Source organism: Leptonychotes weddellii, chromosome 8 (assembly GCF_054177405.1).
Source record: "Leptonychotes weddellii isolate Sample4059 chromosome 8, ASM5417740v2, whole genome shotgun sequence".
Lineage (NCBI taxonomy): Eukaryota > Metazoa > Chordata > Mammalia > Carnivora > Phocidae > Leptonychotes > Leptonychotes weddellii.
The window spans coordinates 28,157,005-28,178,580 of NC_138376.1; the positions used below are offsets into that span (position 1 = coordinate 28,157,005).

General features: G+C 37.8%; 1 protein-coding gene and 1 pseudogene across 3 annotated transcripts in view; both read left to right on the plus strand.

Moving 5' to 3' along the window:
• The window catches only part of ZFAND3 (zinc finger AN1-type containing 3), a 338,039-nt gene that overhangs the window by 63,054 nt on the left and 253,409 nt on the right, over positions 1-21,576 (plus strand). The window lies entirely within an intron of this gene.
• On the plus strand, positions 8,363-21,030 carry LOC145722803 (reactive oxygen species modulator 1 pseudogene; annotated as a pseudogene).

Here is a 21,576-nt window from a genome sequence, read left to right on the forward strand (position 1 = left end):
TTTTATTTTTTTTAAGATTTTATTTATTTATTTGACAGAGGGAGACACAGCGAGAGAGGGAACACAAGCAGGGGGAGTGGGAGAGGGAGAAGCAGGCTTCCCGCTGAGCAGGGAGCCTGATGGCAGGGCTCGATCCCAGGACTCTGGGATCATGACCTGAGCCGAAGGCAGACACTTAACGACTGAGCCACCCAGGCGCCCCTAGGCTTATTGAATTTTAGTGGAATCATTTATGTGGTTATAATTCTTGGATTTGTCATTGACAGTTATATGAGGTATTTTATCTAGTTTTATCAGTCACATAAGTTCTGCTAACATTGGTGGGTTTATCAGGTTCATGGTCCAGGAGTATGTAAGTTTTTTTTTTTTAAAGATTTATTTATATATTTATTTGCCGGGGAGGGGGGAGAAAGTGCACAAGCAGGCAGAAGAGCAGGCAGAGGGAGAAGCAGGCTCCCTGCTGAGCAAGGAGCCTGATGCGGGACTCGATCCCAGGACCCTGGGATCATGACCTGAGCCGAAGGCAGATGCTTAACTGACTGAGCCACCCAGGCGTCCCATTATATAAGATTTTAACCTTAAAATTGTTTGTTACAGCTTATGTTCTGTGTGGGTGGAATTTTATAATTTTTATGTTTATTATATTTTGTTGCTTAATGAGGCATTTATATTTAGCACTCACTTGATGTATACACAGTAATCTTGGAAAGTAGATATGACATAGCTAATTTTCAGGAGAAAAGCAGGATTCTGAAGAGCAGCTGTAAGAAAGTGGTAACAGAAAATGGTAAGAGATTGACCTTCTTGGGGTCCATCTTTACTGTGTGGTGTGATGCTTTGTGACAAATAGTTATTCTCAGATTAGGAAACTTCTCTGTAAAGAGCTAGACAGTAAATATTTTAGGGACTTATGTTGCAGCTTCTCAGTTCTGCCATTGCAGCACAGAAGCAGTCATAGACAATACAGAGATGAGTAATTATTATTACATAATACTTATCAACACTGAAATGTGAATTCATAAAATTTTAACATGTTACAAAATAATATTTTTTGACTTTTTTTCCCAATCACTTGAAAATGTAAAAACCACTTGTATTGATCTGCTAGGGCTGCTGTAAGAAAGTACCACAATTTGAGTGGCTTAAATAACAAACTTATTGCTTCAGGGTTCTGTAGACTAGAAGTCAGAAATCAAGGTACCGACAGGGTCGGTTGCTTCTTAGTAAGGGAAGGATCTTTTCTAGCCTTTCTTATTGGCTTGTAAGTGGCCATCTTTCTGTCTCTTCATTGTCTACTCTGGGTACATGTCTGTCTTTGTGTATAGATTTCCCAGTCATACTGTTTTAGTGCCCACTGTCACTGCCTCATTTTAACTTGATTACCTCTGTAAAGACCCTGTATCCAAATTAAGTCACATTCTGAGATATTGGGAGTTAGGACTTGAAAATATTTGGGGGTGGATGGGGGCACAGTTCAATCCATAACATCTTAGATTTTGATCATTAAAAATCAGGTGGTGTAGCCTGGACTTGGCCAGCTGGCTGCACTTTGTTGCACTTGACTTATGTGATTGGGGCAGAGATGATACCTGTAGGGTTGACCAGCCCCTCAAACTTGCTAGGTGTATCTTTAGGTGAGATGGCTAATCTTGTGGACTCTGTAGATTCACTGGAGGCACAGACATCAGTTTCATCTTTGAATATGAGGGACAACAGTTTATACTGATTTACCAGACATAGTTGGATTTCAGGCTCAAGTAACCATTATTCTATTTTTATTTTTTTAAAGATTTTATTTTATTTATTAGAGAGTGAAAGAGAGAGCACAAGAGGGGGTAGGGTCAGAGGGAGAAGCAGACTCCCTACCGAGCAGGGAGCCTGATGCGGAACTCGATCCCGGCACTCCGGGATCATGACCCAAGCCGAAGGCAGCCGCCCAACGAACTGAGCCACCCAGGTGCCCCTACTATTATTCTATTTTTAATTTTAGAAAGAATAGACACCCCTCCCCTCACCCCAGCCTAATTGGAGATGTTCCTGGGAGGTGGGTTAAACTTAAAATGTTATAATGTAGTAAGAGCTGGCTTAGAATAGTGATTTGAAATAGTTGCTCAGTGTTCTGTGGAGGTGCTTTTAAGGCTTTCATAAACATTTATTAAGAATTTTATTTTGGGGGCGCCTGGGTGGCTCAGTCGTTAAGCGTCTGCCTTTGGCTCAGGTCATGATCCCAGGTCCTGGGATCAAGCCCCGCATCGGTCTTCCTGCTCAATGGGGAGCCTGCTTCTTCTTCTCCCTCTGCCCCTCCCCCCGCCCCCATGCTCTCTATTTCAAATAAATAAATAAAAATATCTTAAAAAAAAATTTTATTTTAGGGGCACCTGTCTAGCTCAGTTGGAGGAGCTTGTGAGTCTTGATCTCAGGGTTGTGAGTTTGAGCCCCACTTTGGGTGTAGAGATTACTTAAAAAATAAAATCTTTTAAAAGAATTTTATTTTAAAAGTAAACTCAGTTTTAATATATTAGCAACTACTAATGCATTGTTGCTATTACAGTAAGTCATTTTTGTGCAGATCTCAAAATTTGTTCTTTTCTTTTTGCCATCTGTTTAAAGAGCATCCCAAGGCTCTGAGGTAACCTGTTTAAAATAAAAATCAATCTGTTACTGTTAGCAAGGTGTATGTGTGAATCAGGATTTTCTTGATTTCCATCTATGTGTCAGTTCCTGTTTGTATAATATTTGCGTTGCATGTATGATTCTTATTCATAACCCTTGATTTCAGTATATGTTAATCAAATTAACCTTGTATTTTTGGTAATTGACTTTATAATATTTGAAGGCTTTACATTTGACCTTTGAAAATACATTTACTGTAGAACACTTATTTTCATTTTATATTCATGTTGTCTGTAAGGTTTCATTTGAAAGGAAGTTTTTTACTACTAGAAAATTTGGGAAATTGCTCATTTTGCACATGTAAACTAATAGGAAAAGGTGAGGAAGGAGATAAAGGATATTGATTGTTTTGAATTGTGTTAATATACTGATGGGGAATGCACAGCAGAAATGCAATCAGTTCAGGTTACTAGTTATCCCGAGTAGAAAACTAGTTTTAGAATCCTATGGATGCTTTGTTTCTACCTTTAACTTCGTAGATACACCATTCTTTATTATTTCTTGGTATAAGCTAAGTAGAGTTACTAGTAGCTCCTGAATAGGCGAAAGAACTTTTTGTTTGTGTTATTGGTAAGAGAAGGCATCTCTGTCAGCATTATAGCAAAACAAGTCTAGGAAGGGTTTAAAATAGATACTTCTTGACTGTGCTGAATAATGTATAGAAGAAAATACAGAAAAGGAAGGATCCTGTCCCTCTTATATATTAAAAGCTATATCTTTGGAAAATACTCTCTGTGCGGCAGTTCTTATATTTGTTCACGTAGCTGAAATGATCTGTGGTTCTTTTGAGGAGGTAATGAGATAGTCAGTTTTAATTCTGGTCAGTCATATCAACCCCTAAAGGTCTGTAAAGAACAGCAGTCAGTTATGGTGTGTCTTAATGTTGTTTAGTGCAGAGGCAGAGGGCAGTTTGGAGTGTGGTAGAAAGAGCAGTGAGCCTCTTCTGCACATAATGATGTGAGGAGATTATTGTGTAGAGCTGTGTGTCCGTTTTGGCTTGCAATGGGATCATTGCATCCTCTTTTTGTCTTGTTTCTGAGATTAAAATATACCTACATATAAATTGGCTTATTGAAGTTAGTTGTTTTAGATGTTTAGTTATTTTTTATGTATATTTATTAAGTTCTTTGCTTTGAAAGTATTCCTACTCCATTGTGGAAGCCCTAGAAATGTATTAGTTCTGTGCCTGCAGCAATCATTTCCTTGAGTGACACATGGATCCTGGGTTTTAATGTTTGTATATTTATGCAAGCACTTTATGTATGCACGTAAAAGGGGACTGGAGAATTTTGTATAAGTGTTCAATGATATATTTTAAAGACTTTTTAAAAAAGTTTATTTTTAAATTTATTTTTAGTAATTTCTACACCCAACGTGGGGCTTAAACGCACGATCCTGAATTCAAGAGTCCCAAGCACTTCTCACTGAGCCAGGCAGGTGCCCCTTAAGACATTCTTGGTAATGTGTCATCATTTCTTCAGTGGGAATAAAGCTGTGATTTTCATTATCTTGAGGATGGGCAAATCATACCACTTCTCATTTGGAAGCATTTCTTCCTTTGGTATATTCCTTATGTTTGTGAGGGGAAAATTTTTCAGTGTAGCGTTCTCCTTTGTTATTCTGTAGATAATTTAATATGAGTCTCAGATTACCATGAAAATTCATTATTTCCTTGCTTCTTGGTTGTGTGTAGATTTTTTTTGAAACTGGAGAAATACGAGAAAGGAAGCAACTTCAGGCTGTTAGGTTGGGAATTAGTTTACTTTCTGAAAAGGATTTGTACTGATCTGATTGGTTAGGTTTCTCAGAGTGGTGAGGAAGAGACACTAGATAATCACAGAGATGGAGTGAGCGGTATAGAGGGAAATTTGCTTCATTCACTGCATAGGTAGTACTCGATCTTCAGTTTTCCTGATGAGGTTCTTAAATAGCTAGGAAGGTGTCTCACTTTTTGCTTCAGGAGCACTAACTGCTCCAGATAATCCTTTCTCAGCTCTTTGAACTAATCCTACAGACAGGGTTTGATTGGATTGATTTGGCATTGTTGAGCCTGGAGCAGGCATCCTTGTTGGTCACAGTTGGGAGTTAGGAGCTTCGGAGGGAATCCCATCATGCCCAGCCCATGTGTGGTTGACTACCAGCCTGAAGAACTTTTCTTCATTCAAACCCGTGTGACCTTTGTGTTCCTAACAAAGTACACCTGGGCGGAATTACAAAGGGGAGTGATAGGATGGTAGAGAGAGAACAGGTTGGGGCCAGTTTGCTCAAAATTATCTTTGTGTGTGGTAGGATGTTTCATAGATTCTTGGTGGAGTAGAAACAGGCTAATTTTCATTCCAAATGCAGAAGAGGTTTTTTTTCGGGGAGGTGCAGGTGGTGGGATTGATTTTAGAAAGTGGGAGGGTTGAATGCAACCACCTTTATTATATTTGATACCCTCATGGATTTGCGTACTAGGGGTGATGATTTCTTGCGGCAGTTAAAAGGAGTTTTTTTGTGTGTGTGTGTAACTAACAAATATATAGGTATATCCACGTACCAGAACCCAACTAAATGAATTAATTGCATAATCACGGGTACTTAAGTGTGTGGGTCTGAAGCTTTTTTTTGCTTGTTTTTAGTGAATATTTTAAGAGTATTCAAATAACTAAATGAAGTGGATGAATGAACATGCTTTTTATCTTAATATGGATGATAGTAAATTCATTATTGGTAGAACACATTTTTTATATAGATACATAGATCCTTTAAGAATGTGAATTTGGGTATGAAAACTAAAGAGCACATATAACCAGCTATCTTTGATATTTAGTTCTTTTGAACTAAATATTGTATTATCTTTAGGATAGCTGAAAGTTGTCGGCTTAGAACTTTTTGAGGGGGTTGTGTAGTAGCCTATGCATGGGGCCAGACCATTAGTGCTAGCTGCCTGGCTGTATTTTAAGGATTAAAAGCAAAATCTTTGCATGTGATGTTTTGTATATTGGACTTAAAAAAATCCACAAGCTTTTAGAAGTTGTGAAGATATGGGTCATTTTTGTTCAGATAAGAGTTAGGTCAATAAAGCATTTACTAACATGAAATGTTTTTCTTTTCCTCTTTCTTGGTATTAAAAGAAAGGTGAATGGATGAAATAGCCATTAAAGGATTTAATTTAAAAAAATGTAGCAACAAAAACCACACACTCTGGCTGTCCATGTTACAGGGTTTAAGCTTCATATTTTTAAGCTTCATATTTCAAAACTATATTCACAGCTTCAGAAATAAACTCTACAGTAGCTGAATGGTATTAACCAGTGCTTTTCTTCTTTGCATTATCCTATTGTGTCAGCAGGGATGCCGCAGCAATTCTTTTTGATCTAAAAACTACTTTGTTGTGGAACTGAAAAAGAAAAATGTTCTAATCTCCTGCTAAAATTTTACCTGACAGTGAGGTCAGTCAGACAATGGAATAACTTGCTAAGGGAGTTCAGTGAGAATCTTTTCACTAGAGATGTTCCGGAGTTGACTGAATGAGCTACTTGGAATTGAAGATCAAGCTGGAAAAGTTCTCCAGGATGAGATAACTTCTCTGAACTAAAAATTTTAAAAGGAATTAAAAAGTCTGTATTACAAGTTTTGAGAAAATATTGCCTAAAATCACTGATTCAGAGTTTAGTTTTTCAGGAATGTTTTATTCTTTATAAACATCTTCCATGAAGTATATATTTAATAATGGAAGGTTTTTTTTTTTTTTTTAAGCTATATAGTTCTAGATCATAAATTACTGTTCCATCATATGTATTTTGAAAAGTTCATTATTAGGGCACCTGGGTGGCTCAGTAGTTAAGCGTCTGCCTTCAGCTCAGGTCATGGTCCCAGGGTCCTGGGATCGAGTCCCACATCGGACTCCCTGCTCGGTGGGAAGCCTGTTTCTCCCTCTCCCACTCCCTGCTTCTGTTCCCTCTCTTGCTGTGTCTCTGTCAAATAAATAAAATCTTTAAAAAAAGAAAAGTTCATTATTAGATACCCCAGTGTTGTATGTTAGTACATCATAGAGGAGTCTGTAAGGGAGGGCTGAGATTATAATGGCCTTTATATTACAGAGCTGATGGGTGGTTGGTCAGACTGTCAGGGTCATTATTAATGTCCTGTAAAGTCATGCCAGAGATCTAGATTTGATTGCCTCTTCTACCTTTCTGCTTAGGCCAGCGAGAGATAGGACTGGCTGCTTAGGGTGTGAATAGAAAAATTTGGTGTTGAGAAAGCAAGGACTGCAGGGATGGGAGTTGAGGCAGGAGTGGAGTTGAAGACTGTATTTAGAATTTCAACAGATGTACTTAAAAAAAAATTATTCCTCTGGGTGATAGTATATGGTTAAAAAGTACAAGAAGTTCAAAAAGATCCCCATATAATCACATGAGGACTACAGGTCACTGGGGTAGTACCAGGGCTTAGCAAGTGGTCAGCATCAGGACAGTTTTGTTATTTTTACTTCCTAATAGTCAGTTTAATTTCACTGGTATTGCAGCAAAATGTCCCCAATATTGAATTTTCCAGTTTCTCTAGAGCATGGTCAATGTAGAGATAGGTAGCTATGACATTAGGGCGCTTTTCAGTGACAGGGCAGTTGTGTGGTTAGGTCCCTGGAAATGGGGCTGGTGGAGGGAATTTTACTTTAGGGCCAATGTTAACAAAAATTTTACTCTTTGTGTCTGTCATTAAAGTGATCCAGCTGCTCCTGAAATAGAAAGGACCAACAATGGCCTTGGGTTTAATAATGCTGAATCAAGTAAACATGTTTAAAGTTGTTCAGACTAGGAGTGGTTTCTTGTTTCCTCTCTTACAGTATGGAGTGGCCAGTAAGCACTTAACCTTAGGCTCTTCAGCTTCTGTTTATTGGTGAGGTGGGAGGGGATGGGGGGTGGTGTGCAGTGATCAAATCAGAAGCATGAAATAGCCTTTCCCTTTGCCCAAGGATGGAATACTTGTTAAGGTCAGGGCTTTCAGGCCTCGGGGTTCCTCTGATGCCTGAATGAAGCATTGCATTCTAAGGTACGTTTTCCAGTCGTAGGGGTCAGTCCCTGCTGCTATACTTGTCCACTGGAGGAGGAATGCAGAAATGACTGTAACTCCTGTCTAATCCAGAGACCCCAAACCTCACTGGTCTGTGCACCAGCCCCATCCTCATTCGTTTAGCATGGAGAGTTTATTTTTACCCTCCTTTTTGACATTAGAGATGAGGGCCAGGACTAGATCATCCCAGTTCTTGGGCTGGACTTTATACAAAGATGAAGAACAGGAGGGGAGCCTGGCTGGCTCAGTTGGTAGAGCACGCGACTCTTGATCTCGGGGTTGTGAGCTCGAGCCCCACGTTGGGCATAGATATTAGTTAAAAATAATAAAATCTTACAAAAAATAAAAGTATTGTCACTTAAAAAAAAAAAAAGATGAAGAACAAGGAGTTGGCCAGTTCTCTTGGGATTTCTTAGGAGAAATCCCCTGTCTCTCTTTATATTTGTTCATTGTGAGACTCAGGGAAATTTTTTTTCCCCCATAAACATTTACTTCTGCTCAGGACATTTCAGTGGTTGTGTTTTTGTTTGTTTTGTTTTTAAAGATTTTATTTATTTATTTGACAGAGGGGAACGCAAGCAGGGGAGTGGGAGAGGGTGAAGCAGGCTTCCCGCTGAGCAGGGAGTCCGATGCGGGGCTCCATTCCAGGACCCTGGGATCATGACCTGAGCCGAAGGCAGACACTTAACGACTGAGTCGCCCAGGTGCCCTTTGTTTTTGTTTTTTGTTGTTTTTTAATTTTAATTTAATTTTTAAAAAGATTTTATTTATTTGACAGAGAGAGAGCGCACACAAACGGGTAGCAGGAGAGGGAGAAGTAGGCTCCCTGCTGAGCAAGGACCCTGATGTGGGGCTCTATCCCAGGACCCTCGGATCATGACCTGAGCCGAAGGCAGACACTTAACCGACTGAGCCACCCAGGCACCCCTTTGTTTTTATTTTTTAAACAGTGGTTTTATTAAAGATAGTTTTTTTTTTTTGAATTGTCAGAGAGAGAGAGCGCGTGTGCACACAAGCAGGGGGAATGCAGGCAAGAGGGAGGAGCAGGCTCCCTGCCGAGCAAGGAGCCTGATACAGGACTCCATCCCAGGACCCCGGGATCATGACCCGAGCTGAAGACAGATGCTCAACCGACTGAGCCACCCAGGGGTCCCTCAGTGGTTGTTTAATGTTTCACTAGCACTACCCAGTGGATGATTATATTACAGTCCCAGTTAATAAATCAATAATGTGAGTCACAAATAGTATAAGTAGTGGACGAAAGCATGTCTGGAGGGTGAAGGCATGGTAGGGTAATTTTATCCCATTGTATCAGCAGTATTTTTTGTCACTGTGAAGAATTGGATTTTTCTGTTCTTAATTTCTCCATCCCCCCCTTCCCTATCTCTCTCTCTTTTTTTTTTCTGTTGACAGTATGGAAAATACTTAGATTACAAATGAGTTTAATTTGCCAAATGTTCTTAAATAGTTAAGTCTTTAGAAATCTATCCTGTGGGGGTGGGGGGGGTGCCTCGGTGGCTCAGTTGGTTAAGCATCTGACTTCTGCGTAGGTCATGATCTCAGGGTCCTGGGATCAAACCCTGTCTTGGGTTCTGAGATCAGCGGGGGTCTGCTTGTCCCTCTCCGTTTGCTCCTCTCCCTGCACGTGTGCATGCATGGGCTCACTCTCTTCCTCAAATAAATAAATAAAATCTTAAAAAAAAAATTTACTTCTGAAGATTTTATTTATTTATTTGACAGAGAGAGACACAGCGAGAGAGGGAACGCAAGCAGGGGAGTGGGAGAGGGCGAAGCAGGCTTCCCGCTGAGCAGGGAGTTTTATTAAAGATAAATGGTATATCCCATACCTAAATGGTATATCCCCTTTATTGTCCACTTTCTCCGCCCACCCAGGTAATTCTTGATGTTCTGGAGGTTTTCCGGGCCTGGGAACCCTTAGTTAGAGGTTCTAAAGATTACAGTCAGTCATCGTGAAGAAAATTTGGATGACTAAGAGCTCCAGGGCCTTAAGAACTTGTGTAGGTAGAAGGATGTCTAGAGTTCTGGTATATGTGTATGTAGCTTTTGTAATGGAGGTTAATTTTGAATCTGATCACATAGAAGTGGACGGTTGTTTGGTCTGATTTTGATATTGTTGGGACCAATCAGGGCTTTAGAAATGGTTGAAAATGAAGTATGTCTTGATTCACAAAAGTATTGCATGGGGTAAGGTTTCATATCCTTTGAGAGATTGCTAGAATAAAATTCCAGTGTGGCTTCAGGCTGTAGAACACGATACCTGTGAAAGTCTCTCATTTGTACCATTTATCTCCTACTCTGAATATTATTTGGGAAGGCAAAATTATCAACAAGCAAATTAGTAGAGTCATTCAAGTATGCAGTGATGTCACTCAGCATTTTTCTAATAGATGTGAATGGAGAAAAAAAATTATCAGTGGGTTCTTCAAGCTGCTGTTGCATGGGGAACATTTATTATGGCTCATTCATTTCAGCTCTTCCAGATAGTAGTAGTTTCCAAATCCACATGTGAATTTTTGGGAAGGAATTTTGACTACATCTTTGTTTTCCCTTCACCTTCAAATTCCATTTTTGGGATACAAGTAAATCTTTGTTTTTACAAGCCTTCTACTTTTTTTATTTTTTAAAGATTTTATTCATTTGAGAGAGAGAGCTAGAGAGAGCACAGGGTTGGTGTGGAGGGGCAGAGGGAGAGGGAGAAGCAGGCTCCTTGCTGAGCAGGGAGCCAGACGTGGGACTTGATCCCAGGACCCTGGGATCATGACCTGAGCCTAAGGCAGACGCTTAACTGACTGAGCCACCCAGGCGTCCCTTTACAAGCCTTCTAAAACAGACATACACATGGTTGTTTTTCAGAGTTCTTGCTTTGAGCTTCTTTAATTATTCCAGCAGTGCCATTGCTGCGCAGGATGTCTTGGTGTCTCTTTCTTGGGTCGGTCTTCAGGTACTGAAGAACATTGCTTTGACTGCTCTTTATTGGCTGATCATTTCTTGGAGCTTGGATAGGTCTTTGGGGGATGGGGTATGATAAATGTTTGAGACAAGATTGGAAAGAGAGTTGATGACCATCAAATTGAATACTTAAGTTCTCTATTGAGGTAACTATAGAACAATGAAAGGAACCAGAGGTGTGTCCAGGGACTTTGCAGCCACAGGACTTGACTGACCTTGGTTTCCTTATTTCTAAAACCAAGAGCATATCCACCTTGCAGGTTTGGTATGAGAATAAGTGAATAGTCTCTGTGCTTGGTTTGCAGTTGGCCTTCACATATGTTAATTCCTTCTTATGGTTTGTAAGTGTAGATCTGAAGACAGTTTTGAAGAATTCTAACACTGTTTTTGAGTAACTGCTTCAGTGTTTAGAACAACTTCCGTGAGATTGCTTGTTGAAAAGACAGCACTTAATTGGGCATATGGTTTTTTTTTTTTTTTTTAAAGATTTTATTTATTTATTTGAGAGAGAGAGAATGAGAGACAGAGAGCAGGAGAGGGAAGAGGGTCAGAGGGAGAAGCAGACTCCCTGCTGAGCAGGGAGCCCGATGTGGGACTCAATCCCAGGACTCCAGGATCATGACCTGAGCCGAAGGCAGTCGCCCAACCAACTGAGCCACCCAGGCGCCCTGGGCATATGGTTTATTTGTTTAAAAAAAAAAAAGAAAAAGGGGGGAAAAGTGTATAATTCTGAGCAGAAGCAACCGAGCAAATGTTCTGTTTTCGTTTTTTTTTTTTTTTTTTAAAGACTTTATTTTTTAGAGTTGTTTTAGGTTCAGCACACTTTTGGTCAGTAAAGCCACTACCTTAAAAAAAACTTAAGATGGCTTTGTGTATGTGCATACGAATATCCATGTGTATGTTACAAGTAAGAATTTCATGTTATGGATGTTGTAATCAAGAAGTTCTTGGTTGTACATTATGCTTCTGTTCTTTAATCTGGTAACTTAATTAATGGACATTATAAAGTATGAGGAGTGTTCTAATGAGGTAGGAAGTGTGGTGATATGGTGAAACAGCCCCCTTTCTTTTAAATGTCATCTAGGTATACATTTTGTACAGTTGGGAAGCAGTGAAATTGCAGAGTAATGGAAGTAATTCTCTCGTAAAAGTACATGAGAGTTGCTTCTCAGTTAAAAGAAATGCATTTGTTATTTTTGGCATGTGTAAGAATTTTATATTACATATGTACTCATAACTTTCTTTAAAATAAAAATCATTAGTACTTTGTTCCAACTAAAGCATTTGCTTTATATCAGGATTATTAAAAGAAATACATATCTTTTAAACATGTTAAGTAACCTTAATGTATATTACGAGAAAAGACATAATCAAATTGGGACTTCTGGTGTTGGTAACGAACTTATGATAAAAAGAAAAAACTCACCTTAGATTGTATTTCTTGATGACAGAATCTTATCTGTGGCATATTTCAAGTCCAAGGCAATTTAAATATAAAACTGGTTTTTAGTTTTGCTTCTCTTTAGATTGGAGAACTTTATTTGGTGTAAGATGCAGATTTCATAAGTATACCACATATACATTTTTTTTTGCCAAAAAATAAGGTTTGCTTGTTTGGTAGTTAAGCATTTAATCAACGAGAGTGGATCTTTTTAGGCAGTTGTTTGTTAACTATACCCATAATTTTGGGACAAGCTCTTGTAGCTTCTGATTACAGAATATGTTATTCTTGGAGAAAATCACATATAGCCTTTTGAAAAACAAGTGGTCTTTGCACACACATTTGTAGAGTCATGCTATCGCAAGTGCAGTTGGGCTTTTCATTGTGTTGAGATTTCTACTTGTATGTTCTCATCTGTCATTTTTGACTGTCCTAAGAAGGCATTCATAGACTCTTTTTTCCTACACACTTTCCTAATTTACTAAATAGAAAAAAAAAAAAACCCATAAGGTGGAACCATAAGTTAAGGTCTCTTGTATATTACATCTTCCTGGTAAGTACTTTTCTAAGTCTACAGCTATAAATTTTTTATATGTATATCTGCTTCTTTATCTCAGAGTATGATTAAAGTTTCTGGATATTACGTTTAGCAAAAGTTTTAATAGATGCATTAAAAAACATTTTTGCGAGCGACCGAAGCTGCGAATGAGATGCCGGTGGCCTTGGGGCCCTACGGACAGTCCCAGCCGAGCTGCTTCGACCGCGTGAAGATGGACTTTGTGATGGGCTGTGCAGTGGGCATGGCGGCCGGGGTGCTCTTGGGCACCTTTTCCTGTCTCAGGATCGGGATGTGGGGTCGGGAGCTGATGGGCGGCATCGGGAAAACCACGATGCAGAGTGGCGGCACATTTGGCACATTCATGGCCATCGGGATGGGCATCTGATGCTGATAAGGGCAGTGGTTGCCCAGTACAGCTACTCCTTCCCATCAGTCCCAGCTCATGTACTATAATAAAACAAATCGTTGAGTAAAAAAACAGAAAAACCATTTTTACATTATGAATTGTTTAACTTTATTTAAAGCCAGCCTGGCAAGTTTGAATGTCACATGACTCAGTCTGATACTGTAATGGATCAGCTCAACTGAGCTCTGAGCTAGTTTAATGAAGTTAGATAATATTATATTCTAAAGAGAATTAATGTCTGAAATGCAGTTGTGTAATTATCGCATCAGTAGGAATGCATAATGATTCAGTCATCTGTGCTTTATTCTTTTAGGGCTTAATTTTTCATGTCATTTGGATTGTATATGCATTGAGTTTTCTTACATGTCTTCCCTTTTCCATAGTGCTCTGGGATCCTTAGGAATAAATGATTACATGAGAGACCAGAATGCAGTTCTCCAAATGATACTCATTTCTATTTTTGTTTAATATCACCTGGTGTGTTATTTGCAGAAACGTTACTCTTAAAATGTGTGAGGCTATAAGAGGACTTGCACACACCTCTTTCTCTTGGATGTTGCTGAGTCCCTGGATGGTTTTGGTTGCAAGTAACTTAACACCCAACTAAAAGTGGCTTAGACAAATGCTTTTCCACAGTGTGGTGAAGGACCAATTGTTTTGTTTTATTTTTTTTAGTTTCAATTCATTGCAGAGTTTTATTTTGTAAAATACAGTAAAAATGTTGGAATATAAAATTGCTATAAAGTTTCTGAATGCCTGCTCTCAGGCATTATTGTTGTTGTGGGCTAAAAACACACACTTTGCAGACTAGCAGCAGTCCATGGGCCATCCTTTGAGTAGCTTGGGCTTAAACTGCACAGACATTTATTATTTCACTTAACAAAAAGTGTGGAATCTCCAGTTCCAGGGTGGGTTTTCTAGCTCCGCAGTTCCCTTTCCATTTTGGTTATAAAATGGCAATAGCATCTCCAGGTGTGCCCCTTCATGTGAGGACATCTGAAGCAGGGAGGAAGGAGAAGGAGAAAAAAGGAACCTCTTTTTCTGCTGTGTCTTTTATATTATTAGGGAATAAAACTTTTCCCGGGAACTCTTCTGCCACCTTGTAGCTCCAGAAACCTCCCTTCATATTTCATTTGCCAGAACTGAGTCACATAACCATATTCATGTCAGTTGTTGGCAGAGAGGAACAATGGATGCCATACTGGTAGACCAATCTTGATTTCTCCCCTGGTGCTATGCCCAGGGTCACCAAAAGAAAATGGGGGTTTTGTGAGTGAAGAGGATATGAAGTAGGTGAAGATTGGGTATGTAACCAACAGTATTTGCCACACAAGAAGAGAGGTCAGTCTGAGAAGCTCAGGCATTGAACTTCTTTCTTGTGTTACAGTGAAGAAAGGCATAGGAAGGTGAGAAGAAAATAATGAATGCCTTTGATATCCGGTGTCCCTGATATTGGACTATGGGCCCCTCTTGGTGAATCTGGAATTTACTACAGGGCATTACTGCTATATAAATAATACTTGCCTGCTGGCTAGAGTATATTTGATTTGAACCATCATTCAATAACCAGCTAGACTTGGAAAAAATAGAAAATGTATTCTTGTTTGTTGATATAACCTTTGTTGTATAATATATATTTTTAGTATTTTCAAACCTATGCTTCATTTTTAGAAGCTACACTGTATATTTTAAGCAGTGATTTGATTTTTTTTCTGATTACTTTTGCAGCTCTGTTAGAAAAGTGAAATGATTTGGCATGTTAAGACATGTTCCATTCATCATCTTTAGGGTACCTCTCATGATACTTCATTTGAACAACTAAGCCTTGTAGTTTGTTATGTTACTGCTTGCATTTGGCACTCACTTCTTAGTTTTAGATAGGATAAAGCAGGAATTTAAAAAGTACATGAAACTGCACATAATAGCAAGAATCATTTTAATTCCTTTTGTATTCATATCCCAGCTGACAACACAAGCATTGCTTTGCTACAATCAGTCTGGAATTAGTAATTTTGAATGAGAGTGTACACATGGGCATTTATAAATACTTTCCCTGTTAACAGCTTATGAATATGTGTTTTTGCTTTTTGGTTTTACAATAAACAACACCTCAGTTTGAGTCCCTAACGATGTTAACTGTTACTGAATTTGAGATGTTTAAATGAGTATCTCTGATTGCTCATATTTGGACTTTCGGGCATCCATAGAGGAGGGGTGCACGTTGAATGGAAGAGCATGAGCTTCCATTGGCTCTCCTTCTGACTCTGTTATAGGTTGCTGGTGTGGTGTAAAGAGGCATGCCCCTCTGAGACACAGTTGCCTTTTTTGTAATACCTGCTCTGTCATTCTATCTCCTTGGGTTGTTGTATGGAATGAATTAGATTATGAATGCTTTAAAAGATTTCACAAATGTGGGGGCGCGGGGCGCCTGGGTGGCTCACATGGTTAAGCATCTGCCTTCGGCTCAGGTCATTATCCCAAGGTCCTGGGATCGGACCCCACATCAGGATCCCTGCTCAGCAGGGAGCCTGCTTCTCCCTCTGCCTCTCCTCTGCTCATTCTCTCTCTCTCTCTCTGTCTCTCTGTCTCAAATGAATAAATAAAATCTTAAAAAAAAAAAAAGATTTCACAAATGTAGTTGACATGTATTATTATCGTTAATAGTAAGTTTCAGGAAATACTCATAGTAAAAGGTACCCAAAGCACGAGTAGTATGGCTAAATTAATACCTTGAGATTATTTTGCTGATTCACAAGGAGACATTGTTTTATCAGTTTATTTCCTTTTAAGGTAAGTGTAGTCCTGGTATTCTGGAGTTCTTGTTGATCTGAGAATTTAAACATCAACATATAGAATAGCAGAAGTTATTCTGAGTTCACTTTTTATTTTGAAACAGCTTAAACTTTCTTGATCGTCCCTCCCAGCTTAATATCTTAAAAGTAAACCCAGGAGTGACTTTAGCCTAAATGATGGAGCAGGCAACGCTAAACACTTGTCCCTCTCCAGAAACATTGAAAAACAAGCAAGAAATTGTCAGAACTGACTTTGTCAGAATTCTGGAAAACAGTCAAAGTGTTACAGCAACCAAGCAAATGTTTGCATCACCACAAATAGAGCTATGTATGCTTTAGTTCTCACTCCCTACCAACTCATCTTCTTCCCTCCCCTGCAGTTCTTGCCTGTCTCTACAGATTTCCCTCTTCTGGAAATTCATTAAAAAGATTCATAGAAATGAATCATTGTATCTGCTCTTTTTGTAACCGGCTTCTTTAACTTGGTATACTGTTTATAAGGTTCCTCTGCGTTGTAGCATGCATGATGCTTGCTTCCTTTTTATGGCCAGATATTCTACCGTATGGATATATATATATTTTGTTTATCCATTTATTAGTTTTTGGACATTTCTGTTATTTCCACATAATAGAGCACTAAAATACATGAAGCAAAACTGACAGGAAGGAAGGGAGAAATAGAAATTGGAAAACTTCAAAACCTCAGTTTCAGTGATGTTTAGAACAACTAGACAGAAGGTAAACCAGGAAACAGAAGACTTGAACAACACTGTACACCAATTAGAGCTACCAGACATCTATAGAATACTTCAGCAAATAGTAGAATATACATTATTCTCAAGTGCACATGGGTTTCTCCAGGATAGACCTTAAGCTAGGTGGTAAAACAAACCCTACTAAGTTTAAAAGGCTAGAAATCATACAAATTATATTTCCTTATCATATGGAGTGACATTAGAGGTCAATGGCAGGAAGAAATTTGGGAAATTCACCAGTATATGGAAATTAAACAACACACTCCTAAATAACCAGTGGGTAAAGAGGAAATTAAAAGGGAAATCAGAAAATACTTAGAGATGAATGAAAATGAAGATACAACATATCACAGTGTATGGGATGTAGCTGATACAGTGCTTATAGGGAAATTTATAGGTATAAATGCTATACTAAGAGAGAACAGAGCTCTCTCAAGTCAGTACTCTAGCCTTCCCACTTAAGACAGTGGAAAAAGAGCAAACTAAACCTAAAGCAAAAGGAAAGAAGGAAACAAAGATTAGAGTAGAAGTTAATGAAATAGATAATAGAAAATAGTAGAGGAAATCAATGAAACCAAAAGCTGGTTCTTTGAAAGGATCAACAAAATTGATAAACATTTATCTAAAGAAGAATTAAAGAAAAATAATTAATACCAATTCTTTATAAATCCTTAAGAAAAAAAAGAATAGGAAGGAGCACTTCCCAACTCTTATTTTATGAGGCCAGTATTACCTAGATATCAAAACCAGAGATACACAAAAAAACCAAATAGTTACAGTTCTTTGGAATGTGGTTGTAAAAATCAACTAAATACTAGTAACATGTAAAAAGAATTATATAGCATGACTAAATGGGATTATGTCAGGAGTGTAATACTGTTTTAACGTCTGAAATTAAGTAATACATCAGAATAAAAAACACGTGATCATCTCAGTAGAGTCAGAAAAAGCATTTGATAAAATCCAACACCCTTTGATGATAAAAATACTCAATAAGCTAGAAGAGGGGAACTTTCTCAGCCTGATAAAAGGCAGCCAGGAATAACTTTTTATTGTTATTTTAGTGGTTATTTTTATCTTCATCTTACAGTAGTCTGCCTTAAAGTGATATTAGAAAATTCATGTATGGTGTAAGCACCTTCTGTTGTTCATCTCTTGAACTTGAGTTATTGTTAACCGTGTACTTTTACTTCTTCATATGTTACAAAATCTATAGTATGTTGTTTGTGCTTTAAAATTTTTTCAAAGAGGTGTGAATAATTAGGGAAAAAAAAGTTTATTCAAAAAAAGTTTAGGGGCGCCTGGGTGGCTCAGGTCATGATCCCACAGGGTCCTGGGTTCAAGCCCCACTTGGGCTCCCTGCTCAGAGGAGAGCCTGCTTCTCCCTCTCCCTCTGCCTGCCCCTCTGCCTACTTGTGCTCTCTCTCTCTGTTAAATAAATAAAATCTTAAAAAAAAAAAAAAGTTTATTCACATAGTCATCGTTCCATGCTCTTTATTCTTTTGTGTAGGTCTGTATTTCCATTTGATGTCATTTTCTTACTGCTTGAAATGCTTACTTTAACTTCTTTTTTTTTTTTGGTGGTCTTCTGGTGTGAAATTCCTTCATTTTTTTTATATGTATGAAAAGGTCTATTTTTCCTTCATTTTGGAAATTTTTGCTGAGTATTGAATTCTAGATTGACCGTTTTTTCTTCTAGTGCTCTAGAGATACTGCTTCTCAAGCCTTTTACTTGAGTTGTTTCCAGTGAGAAATCTGTTTTTTCTTTCTTCTGGGTCTTTTTTTTTCTGGTTACTTGTAAGATTTTTTTTTTGTTACCACTGGTTTTAAGCAATTTTGTTATTATATATCTTGGTGTAGTGTTCTTTATATTTTTTGAGTTTGGTTCTTTGAGCTTTTTAGAGCGACAGGTTTATAATTTTAATAAAATTTTTAAATGTTCCTTCTCTTATTTCCTCAAATATATTTGTTTCCCTCCTGTCCTTTCATAGACTCCAGTTACATATATATTAAGGCTTTTGAAGTTTTTTTTACATGTATCTTTGTTCTTTTTCTTTCTTCATTTTCCCCCTCTTTCTTTGTATTTACTTTTGCTAGGTCTTCAAGATTATTTATCTTTTCTTCTGCAGTGTGCTCTGCTGTAATTCTACCCAGTATATTTTTCATCTCAGGACCATGTAGTTTACATCACTAGGAGTTAAATTTGGTTCATCTTTATATCTTTCAAGCCCCTACTTAACTTTTTGAACAAAAGAGAATACAGTTGTAGTAATTGTTTTAATTTTTTTTTTAAAAACGACGTGGGGCTTGAACTCATGAACAAGGTCAAGTTCAACCAACTGAGCTACCCAGGCTCCCCATAGAATGCAGTTGTAATAATTGTTTTATTGTTGTCAGCTACTGATTCTATCATCTGCATCAATTCTGGATTTGTTTTGAGTGCTTTGATTTTTACTGTTTCTGGATCATTTTCCTGTTCTTTGCATGCTTATTGTAATTTTTGATTATAATACCAGACATTATTAATTTTACCTGGTTCGATGACGGATATTTTGTTTTCTTACAAATATTCTTGAGCTTTGCTTTGAGTGCAGTTCAGTTTCTTTGAAAGAGTTTGATCATTTCACATCTTTTAAGCTGTTTTTTAGGCTGTACCAGATCAGCATTTAATTTAAAGTTCACTTACTCCACTACTGATCCAAAACCTTTCTAAGCACTGTCCTATGAATTTTGAGGTTTCCATTCTGACTGCTGGGAGCTGACACTGTTCCAGGCCTGTGTGAGCAATAGCTGTTGTTCCCTCTAATCCTTTTGTGGTTCTTTTTTTTTTTTTTTTTGAAGATTTTATTTATTTATTTGACAGAGAGCGAGAGCAGGAACACAAGCTGGCGGAGTGGGAGAGGGAGAAGCAGGCTTCCTGCTGAGCAGGGAGCCCGATCCTAGGACCCTGGGATCATGACCTGAGCTGAAGGCAGAAGCTTAATGACTGAGCCACCCAGGCGCCCCCTTTTGTGGTTCTTATCTCTTCCTCACATGAACACAGTGATAAGTACTCAGCTAAATATTCAAAGAGGACCCTCTGCAGATCTTCAGAGTTCTCTGTGTAGCTGTCTCCTTTCTTGTTACTACCCTGAAGACTCTAGCTCCCTTGGCCCTCTTAGTTCTTAGGTCCTTGGCTGTGGCCTGAGTACACTCTCCTTTCAGTAAAATGGAGAAATCAGAAGCTCATTTTATTTGTTTATGGTCTCTCACTGATCAGTGACCTTCATTTTCTAATGTGACTTTCACTTCTGATCATCTTTATTTTCTTGAGAACCTTTGTTTCATGTGTTTTGTTTATGTTTGTTGTTGTTTGAGGTGGAAGGGTAAATTTCGTTCTTGTAACTCTGTCTTGGTCAAAAGTGGAAGTCTTCATCTTCTTTCATTTTTTGTGTGTGAAATTAAATATATATAGCATATATACAGAAAATTGTACACCACTGATGTGTACATCTCAGTGTACTGTCACAAACTGAATTCTTGTGCAACCCCTGCCCAGAACACAAAATAGATCATTGGCTGTATCGCAGAAGCCCATTTTGTACCCTCTCTCAAGTCTGATTTCTTTTAAGCAGTATTTGGAGATATATCTACATTGTTGGATGTAGTGTGTTTCATTCATTTTCATTATGTATACTATTCCATTGTAGGAACATGCCAGTGTATTTACCCATTCTAATGTTGAAGGACATTTGGGTTGTTTGTTATGAATATTTTGTGTACATATCTTGTATTGTACCTGAGCATGTATTTTTTTGGGTGTATAACTAGGAGTGCTAAGACCTGTGCGAAGATAGAAGTTTCTGTATTGCCTATTTGAATAGATGATGACAAATTACTTTTCAAAATTATACCATATGGGTTCTGGTTGCTTCATATTCTTGTTGAGACTTGGTATTGTGGTTCTTTTTGATATTATTCTCTGATAGAGTCATGTTATCTAATATTATTACGGTTTTAATTTACATTTCCCTGATTACTGCATTATTTTTCAAAATTAAAAATACTTTTTTGAAGCATAAAAAAACTTAAAAATAAAAAGGCTTTGGCCTTTTGGTTTGTCTTTTCCTCATTGAATTGTAGGAGTTCTTATACATTCTGTATTTTAAGTTATGTGTGCTGTGGATAGTTTTTCTTAATCTACTCTCTTCTCTCTGTCAATGAAGAGATTTTCTTACGAATGAAAAGACAATTTTAGTGTATTCCAGTGTAGTAATTCTTTATGGTTAGTGCTTTATGACTTCTAAGAAATCTTTCTCTATTTAGAGGACAGGAGGGCATTTTTCTTCTGTTGCCATTTTTGAGCTCTATTGTTTTGTCTTTCACAGTTAGATCTGTAATCCACCTGAAACTAATTTGTTTGTATGATATGAGGTTCATTTTATTCCGTATAGACATTTAATGGGCCAACACCATTTATTTATTGAAAGAAAAATCCTCTTTCCCTGACTGCTGTGCAGTAACACCTTCCTTATAAATCAAATGTCCATACATGTGGTCTTGTTCTGGATTTTCTATTCTAATATATTAGTTTGTCTCTCCTTGTTCTAGTACCCAACTGTTTAGTTACTATAGTTTTACAGTCTACAGAGAGTTTTGATATCTGATAGAGTAAGCTTTGTTTTTCTTCAAGATTGATTTGGCTGTTTTTGGTTATTTGAATTTCCACATAGATTTTAGAATCAGTTTGTTAATTTTCTTATAAAAATTGATTGGAATTTTGATTGGGATTGCATTGATAATTTTAGATTTGGGAAGAATTTTTTATTGCATTTTTCAGCCATAAACATGGTATCTTCATTTATTTAGGTTTTCTTAAAATTTTATCAACTACATTTTACAGTTTTCAGAATAGTTTTTTTTTTTAAGATTTTATTTATTTGAGA